This window comes from Nannospalax galili, unplaced genomic scaffold (genome assembly GCF_000622305.1).
Source record: "Nannospalax galili isolate Female #2095 unplaced genomic scaffold, S.galili_v1.0 scaffold844, whole genome shotgun sequence".
NCBI lineage: Eukaryota > Metazoa > Chordata > Mammalia > Rodentia > Spalacidae > Nannospalax > Nannospalax galili.
The window spans coordinates 495538-504407 of record NW_008351662.1 but is presented as its reverse complement, the minus strand read 5'-3'; positions in this window follow the sequence as shown (position 1 = coordinate 504407).

Sequence of the window (8870 nt, the reverse complement as noted above, 5' to 3'; positions counted from 1 at the left end):
CCACTCCTCTTCCCACTTAACTACCCGCTTTTTACACATTTCTCCCTCAGTAACACCTGTCTCCTGCTGCTCTCTCTCAGGTTCCTTCTTTCCCTTTATCTCCCTGGTTCCCTCCCATTTTCCTGTTTCCTGCAATTATATCAGGATATGTACTCCCTTATAAGGATTTGGTGCTAGGATCCGCAAATGAGGGAGAGAATATGTCTTTTTTTTTTCTGAGTTGTGTTACATCACTTAGTATGCCAGTTTCTAGATGCATCCATATACCTGCAAATTTCATTACTTCAACTTTCTTTACTGCTGAGTAGAACTCCATTGTGTAAATGTTCCACATTTTTGTTAACCACTCCTCAACTGATGGGTATTTAAGTTGCTTCCATCTCTTCGCTGTTGTGAAAAGAGCAGTAACAAACATGGTGAAATTTTAAGGTGGTCTTAATTTGCATTTCCCTTATTACTAAGGATGTTGAACACTTTTTAAGATGTTTCTTAACCATCTTTATTTCTTCTTTTGAGAACTCTCTGTTTAGATCTTTAGCCCATCTTTTAATTGGGTCATTTGTTTTCTTGGTTCTTTGACTTTGAGTTCTTTGTATAGTTTGGATGTCAAACCTCAGATTTGTCACTGGTGGAGATTTTTTCCCACTCTGTGGGTTTTCTCTTTACTCTCTTGCTTGTTATTTTTGCTTGTCAGAAGCTTTTTGCTTTAATGATGTCCACTTATTTATTGTTGACCTTAATTCCTGAGCAACTGGTGTCTGATTTAGAAAGTCCTTTCCTACACCTATATCTTGTAGGTTACTGCCAATGTTTTTTAATAATAGTTTCAGAGTTTCCAGTTTCACATTGATGGCTTTGATCCATTTGGAATTGACTTTTATACAAGTTGAAAGATAAGGATCTACTTTCATTCTTCTGTATGTGGAGATCCAGTTTTGCCAACACCGTGTGTTGAAGATGCTGTCTTTCCTCCATTGTGTGCTCTTGGCACTTTTGTAAAATATCAGATGGCTGAATTGTGTTTACTCAGGTTTGGGTCTTCAATGATGTTCCATTGATCTGTGTGTCTCTTTTTGTGCCAGTGCCATGCTGTTTTTAAGACTGTAGCTCTGTAGTATACTTTGAGATCTGGTGTAGTAATCCCCCCGGCATTGCTCTTTGTTCTCAGGGTTGCTTTGGCTATCTGGGGACTTTTGGGTTCCATACAAATTTAATGATTTTTTTTTTCTAATTCTGTGAAGTATGTCATGGGGATTTTGATTAGGATTGCATTGAACCTATATATTCCTTTTGGTAGGATGGTCATTTCCAAAATATTGATTCTTCCATTCCATTAGCATGGGAGCTCCTTCCATCCTCTGATGCATTCCTGAATCTCTTTCTTTAATGATTTTAATTTTTTTGGTGTAGAGATCTTTAATGTTTTTGGTCTGGTTTATCCCAAGATTTTTTTTTTTTTTTTTTTGAGGCTATTGTGTATTGGAGGGTTTCCCTGTACTTTTCCTCTGGTTGTTTGTTGCTGGTATATAGAAAGACTATTGATTTTATAGATTAATTTTGTAACCTGAAACTCTACTGAAAGTGTCAATCAGGTCTAGGAGTTTTCTGATGGAATTTTGGGGATCTCTTAGGTATAGTATCATATCATCTCCAAAAAGGGACAGTTTGATCTCTTCTTTTCTAATTCATACTCCTTTAATCTCATTCATTTGTCTTATAGCTCTAGCAAAAGTTTCAAGTACTGTATTGAAAAGGAGTGGAGATAGTGGACATCCTTGTATGATTCCTGATGTTAATGGGAATATTTCATTTTTTTTTCCATTTAGAATGATGTTGGCTATGGGTTTGTTGTATATAGTCTCAATTATGTTGAGGTATGTTCCCTCCAGTCCAATTTCCTTTAGAACTTTTGTCATGAATGCATGTTGAATTTTGTCAAGGGTCTTTTCTGTATCTATTATGATGATCATGTGATTTTTGTCTTTGAGTCCAGTTATGATTTATGACGTTTATTGACTTGTGAATATTGAACCATCCCTACATCTCTGGAATAAAGCCAACTTGATTGTGGAGCATGCTCTTTTTATGTGTCTGTATGCAGGTTGCAGGTACTTTGTAAAGAATTTTTGCATCTATTTTCATTACGGATATTAGTCTATAGTTCTTTTTTGGTTGTGTCTTCACCTGGTATTAGCATGAGAGTGATGCTGGCTTCATAGAAGGAATTGGGAGTTCTCCCTCTGCTTCAGTCTTTTTGAATTAGTATTGGTTGCAGATCTTTTTTAAATGTTGCATAGAATTCTGTTGTGAATCCATTTGAGCCTGGGCTTTTGTGAGTCATGAAGTTTTGTATTACTGTTTCAGTATCTAATATATTATGGGTCTGTTTAAACTGTTTATCTCTTCTTGGTTTAGCTTTGGTGGTTCCCATACTCTTTGATATCCATCCATTTATTTAGGTTTTCAAATCTAATACAGTGTAGGTTTTTAAAGTATTGCCTTATAATGTTCTGGATCTTTTAGGTGACTGTTGTGATGTTTTCCCTTTCATCTCTGATTTTGTTAATTTGGAGTTGTTCCTTCTTTTCATTAAATCGGCTAAAAGTCTGTCTATCTTTTTGAGCTTTTGAAAGAACCAGCTCTTAGATTCATTGATTCATTGAGCTGTTTTCTTTTTTTCTATTTTATTAATTTCTGCTGTGATATTTGTTATTTCCTCCTGTCTGCTGGGTTTGGGTTTCATTTATTCTTGCCTTGAGTTACAATGTTAATTCAGTTAATTGTGCTCTTTCTGATTTTTATAATGAAAGCACTTGGGCTATAAACTTCCCTTTTAGGAAAGTTTTTTTTAACATGTTCCAGAAGTTTTGTTGTGTTGTATTGTCCTTTTCATTTAATTTCAGGAATAATTTTATTTCTTTCTTAATTTCTCCTTTGACCCACTCATCATTCAGGAGTGTGTTGTTTATTCTCCATGAATCAATGTGGTTAGTAGGGCTTCTTCTGGTGTTGATTTTAAGCTTTATTTTCTTTTGGTCTGATAGAATGCATGGAATTAATTCAATTTTTTGTATGTTTAAGTTTCTTTTGTGTCCCAATATGTGGTCAATTTTTGAAAAATTTCCATGGAGTGCTGAATAGAAAATGTATTCCTTGGTGCTTGGGTGGAATATTGGTAGATGTCTGTTAAGTCCATTTGATGTATTAGGTATCATTTGAATCAGATGTCTCACTATTCTTTGTCTGGTTGACTTGTTTAAAGGAGACATTGGGGTATTGAAGTCCCCTACTCTTCCTGAGTTGGGGGTTGATCTGTGGCTTAAAGTCTTGTAGTGTTGTTTTATGAATTTGGGTGCACCAGAGTCTGGTGCATATATGCTTATGGCTGTAATATCTCTTGGTTAATTGGTCCTTTAATCAGAATGAAGTGACCATTTTATGTCTTCCGATTAGTTTTAATTTGAAGTCTATTTTGTTCCATATTAGAATTGCAACTCCTGCTTGTTTCTTAGTTCTAGTTGCTTGGAATATTCTTTCCTATTCTTTTAACTAAGGTAGTGCCTGTCCTTAAAGGTGAGATGGGTTTCTTCAGACAACAAATGGATGGATTTTGTTTCTTACTCCATTCAACTAGCCTGTGTCTTTTGACTGGGAATCTCACTCACTTCATTGATATTTTATTATTGAAAGATGTGTATTGGTTGCCATCATTTTTTTTTTTTTTTTTTGGTCTTTGTGAGACAGGGTCTCCTATAGCCCCAGCTGTCCTGGAACTGTTTTCATTCTTTGTCTAATTTTGTGTTTCCCCAATTGTACCTTCATTTAGTTTCTTTCTGTTCCTCCTGACATACAGTTGTTCCTTTCTCCATTCTTTTTATTGTTTCAAGTATTCTTTGAGGGCTGGTTTTGTGGATATATATTCTTTCAGCCTATTCATGTTGTGGAAGATTTTCCTTTCCCCTTCAAATATAATAGACATTTTTTTCTGGGTAAAGTGTTTTGGATTGGCCTCTCTGGTCATTAGAATTGGGAATACTTTGGTCCAGGGTCTTCTGGCTTTCATAGTTTACACTGATGAATCAGCTATAATTCTGATGGGTTTTTATATATGAGCCATTGTTTTTCTTTTTCAGCTTTCAGCATTCTTTCTTTGTTCTGTATATTTAGTGTTTTTACTATGTTATACCACAGGGAGTTTCTTTTTTAGTCCTACCTATTTGGTGTTGCATGTGCTTCTTGTATTTCTATGGGGATGTCTTTCCTTAATTTTTGAAAAAATTCTCTTCTACACTCCTGTTTAAGATCTGGTCAGTACCATTAACTTAAAATTCTTCTCTTTCCTCTCTGCTACGATGCACACATGGTGTCCTACATTTCCTCTATATTTCATTCCTGTGCTTTTTAATTTTTCATACTCTTTGCTTGAGTGGTCCTGTTATTCATCTTTATTGTCCAGTGTTATTCTGCTTTCCATTTCAGTCATTCTATCGGTGAGGCTTCCTCCTGTTTTTGCAATTTCGCTTATTGAGGTTTTCACTCGCTTCTTCATTTCAGCCTGAGATTTCAATATTTCTCTCTCTTTTGCGAGTTCAGTGAGAAGTGTATCCCTATCTTCTTTTAGTTCTTTGGTTTGTTTATTCATATGTTCTTTAAATTTATTGACTTCTTTGATCAAGTTTATGATAGTTTTTTTGTTAAATTCTGTGTCCTGGGTTATCTCTATGGGGTTCTCTGTGTCGAACTCGCCTATAGGACTGATGAAGTAGGGTGGGGACATACTGTTATGGTTTTCCATATTATTTTTCCATTGTGATTTTGGCTGGTGGATTGCTTCATGATTATTTAAGAATAATTGAGCTTCCAGCTCAATGAGGATATATTAAATTGCTATGTTAGACAAGTTAAATTGCGTGTGATTAAATGAGATATTTGCAGTTCACAGAGCATGGGACGAACACGCCCATTTACATTTGCTAGAGATTTTTTTAAACAGCTGTTTGTATTTGTCTATAAAATGCCGATATACTTGTCTATCTGCAATTCATTTTCCTTGCAGTATTCCATCTATAGCATCACTTAAGACGACCAGTGGACAGCAGCTTTGAGACCACAGCGAATGCACTGTCACCCGGGCACATGCTTTCTTCCACATTCCACCCTCTACAGATTTTTGTTTGTTGAGAGATCTTTATTTGGTATTTTCCTGCTCTTATTTCTCTCTCTTGTTTTGAAAGACTAAATAATAGGTCCTTACTTTATTTTTTAAACCATACTTTGCTCAAATTTAACACATTTATGTAAATGGCTTTCACAGTTTTGATTGAGTTGTTTTATTTTCCAGGCTACTGTGGAAACTTCTCAATATTGCTATGAAATAGTAAGTTTAATGGTATAGTAAACTGAGCACAGAAGACAAAACTGCAAGACATTCTAGGTAGCTCATAGAGTAGTTTCTGTGCACATCATAAACACTACTAGATGCAATACTCATCAAAACACATCTTTAAATATAAGAATCCGTATTTAGCATTCAGTAAGAAATTAAATTTCTCTAGGAATATGGCAAATATAGGATATTCTCTAGAATCTATGACCTCTCCAGTCATGTGTATTTGGCTGTTTATAGCATGACATATGAGTTCCATCCTGCTAAGTGTACTTTAAGTCTAATCATATAGCTGTTGACTAACCTCAAAATAAAAGTGCCACCACTGCACTGATAGAATTTGCTGTGCTGTACTGCACTGGACATTGTTGTAGCTTATAGTTTACAGCTGTGGTTAGACCATTGATTGACATTCTCCATCAGCAGCTTGCATAATCCTCTGAAACTATGAGAGCTGATCTTCAAGGAGGAGACGTCCAGGTCAGTTTCAGTGTTATTGCTCTATGTTCTGTACCCAAATATATAGCTTGTCTTCAGCAGCAGAGTCTTACCTTCAAGTTCTAGAAAGAAATCAAAGAATGGGGCAATAGCCTATGTTATATTGGGAGTATCTTGAACTTCCCTGACCAACAACTGGAAGGGACTGTTTGGCACTGTTTCTTGTTATATGTCTTTCATTTACACACACACACACACACACACACACACACACACACACACACGCACACACTCATGTGCAGATAATGCATGTGTATTGTTTAGTAGACTTTTGAACTAAGACATTTTCTTCCGGTTTTTAACACCACAAAAGCATTGTTTATCTCTCCTCCCTCTCTCTGTCCAATCCTCCCTCCTCTGCCACAGTTAGGCTACCCCCATTTTCTCCATTTCCCCCTTGAGAATACCTTTTCCTCCACCAACCCACCTCTTTCTTGAGTTCCTTCTTCCCCTCTTCCCCAATTTTTTTTTTCACTTTGGTAACACCTGTCTCCTAGTATCCTCTTCTCTCAGGTTCTGTATTTGCCTTGACCTCCATGGTTCTGTGCCATTTTCTGGGCTCCTACAGTTGCATCATAGTATATATTAACATATAAGGTTTTGATGTTAAGATTCACAAATGAGAGAGAACATACAAAACTTGTTTCTATGAGTCTGTGTTACGTCACTTAGTATAACAGTTTCTAGTTCTGTACATTGACCTGCAAATTTCTTGATTTCATCTTTCTTGACCACTGAGTAACGCTTCATTGTATAAATATACTACATTTTCAAAATCTATTCATCAACTGAGGGACATAGAGGTTGTTTCTGTTCCTTAGCTCTTGTGAAACAGCAGCAACAAACATGGATACACAAGGATCTCTGGGGTAGGATGAGTCATTTGGATATATACTAAGGAGTGATATAACTGGATCATATAGTTGAATTATTTTTATTTTTTTTAAAGAATTCTCCAAACGGTTTTCATATCCTTATATTTACAGACAAGCATACCTTTCAATATTCATCAAAGAAGCTTCATTTGGCAATAGGTGAAGAATATTACAAAGTTTCGCATCAGATCAGACACAGAGAACATGTGTCTGTGAGATACACAGTCCTAAATGACACATCTACAATGGAACCTCTACACCTAAGGCTCATGTAATGTAACAGAACAAGGGGTAGAGGAAATAGTATACCTCTCAAGTCTCATCAACAAGTTTCCTCATGGAACAGAGGGTGATTATCACAGATGACCACAACGGGCCAAAAGTAGAGAATAAGAGACTACAGAGTACATGTTCCCGGATAGGACTCCCTTATTAAACCTCACCCATCCAGGGCTCAGGGACTATTGTGGAAGAGGGGTCAGAATGATGCTAGAATCACAGATGGTGACTGATCACAAGGAAAAAGAGTTTTCCAGACTCCTGTGAACTTGCTCATATGAACTTACAGCAATGGTGACCACATGAAAAGGACCCATGCAAACTCTATCAGACAAAAAGCAGCTGCATAGACCTGGGGAAATTCGCAGGAGACCCCAAAATTAACTACACAACTATTGGCAGCTTATCAACACTGAGCGAGGGAGAGCGACCTTCTTTAAGAGAGTGATGCTCCATAGGCTTACCAGACTCCAGTGGAGGAATTCACACTGAGGGACATATGGGTGCACAAACTGGAATCAGAAGGTCTTGATTTATATGACAGAATGCATGAAATCTGGTGGGGGGATGAGAGGGTGCAGATAGGGGAGGTGCTCTAAAACTTATTAGCCAGGAGTGATGGGGCATGCCTGTAGTCCCAGGACTTGGGAGGCAGAGGCAGGCAGATCTCTGTGAGTCCAAGGCCAGCCTGGTCTACATAGTGATTTCCAGGACAGATGGAGCTACAAGGACACCCTGCTTCAAAAAGAGAAAAAAAAAAAGATATGTTGTATGAAATGCACAAAAATTCAATAAAAATATATATTGAAAAAACAACTAATCTGGAAAAGAAAAACCCACAAAACAATTAAATATCACAGACCTAAGTCTTTGTCCTCTATGCATGGGGTCAAGGTCTGGCAAAGGGCTGCCCTGCAGGCAGCAAGGACCTGGAGCTCAGAAACATGAGTTGAAATGAAAGGAGTAAAACAAAGGCTATAAACAGAGCAGGCCAGACAAGCCTCAGAAATGCTGACAGTTAAAGACATATGGTACTAGAAGGGAGGGAAAGAACGTAGTAGAAATTTGCATATTCCAAGAAATTGGCCATCATAACCTGCCTTACTTGAGACCTAGAGGCCCCAGCTGATAGTCACAGATTCACATATAACACTCTGCTGATGCAAAGGAAGATCATATATATATATATATATATGTATGTGTAACATATACATATACATATATAGAGAGACATAACACATATAAGTTTTTCAATTCCCTTTCAAATTAATTTTGCCTTCCCAGAAAAGGTCTCCCACGGACGCAGAAGTAAAGCAAACTATGCATATGCATGCTTTCTCTGGTTGTTCACTAAGAACCTCTATCATCTATCTGCGTATCTATCTATTTATCTCTCATCTATCTGTCATCTATCTATCATCATCATCTATTATCTATCTATCTATCTATCTTCTATCTATCTATCATCATCATCTATCATCTATCTGTCATCTATCTATCATCATCATCACCATCTATTATCTATCATCTATTATCTATCATCTATCTATCATCTATCTATCTATCCATCTATCTATCTATCTATCTTCTATCATCTATCTATCCATCTATCTATCTATCTATCTATCCTCTATCTATCTATCTATCTATCTATCTATCATCTATCTATCTTCTATCATCTATCTGTGTATCTATCTATTTATCTATCATCTCTCTGTCTATCTATCTATCATCATCATATCTATCTATCTATCTATCTATCTATCTATCTATGTATCTATCTATCTATCTATCTATCTATCTATCTATCTATCTTCTATCATCTATCTATA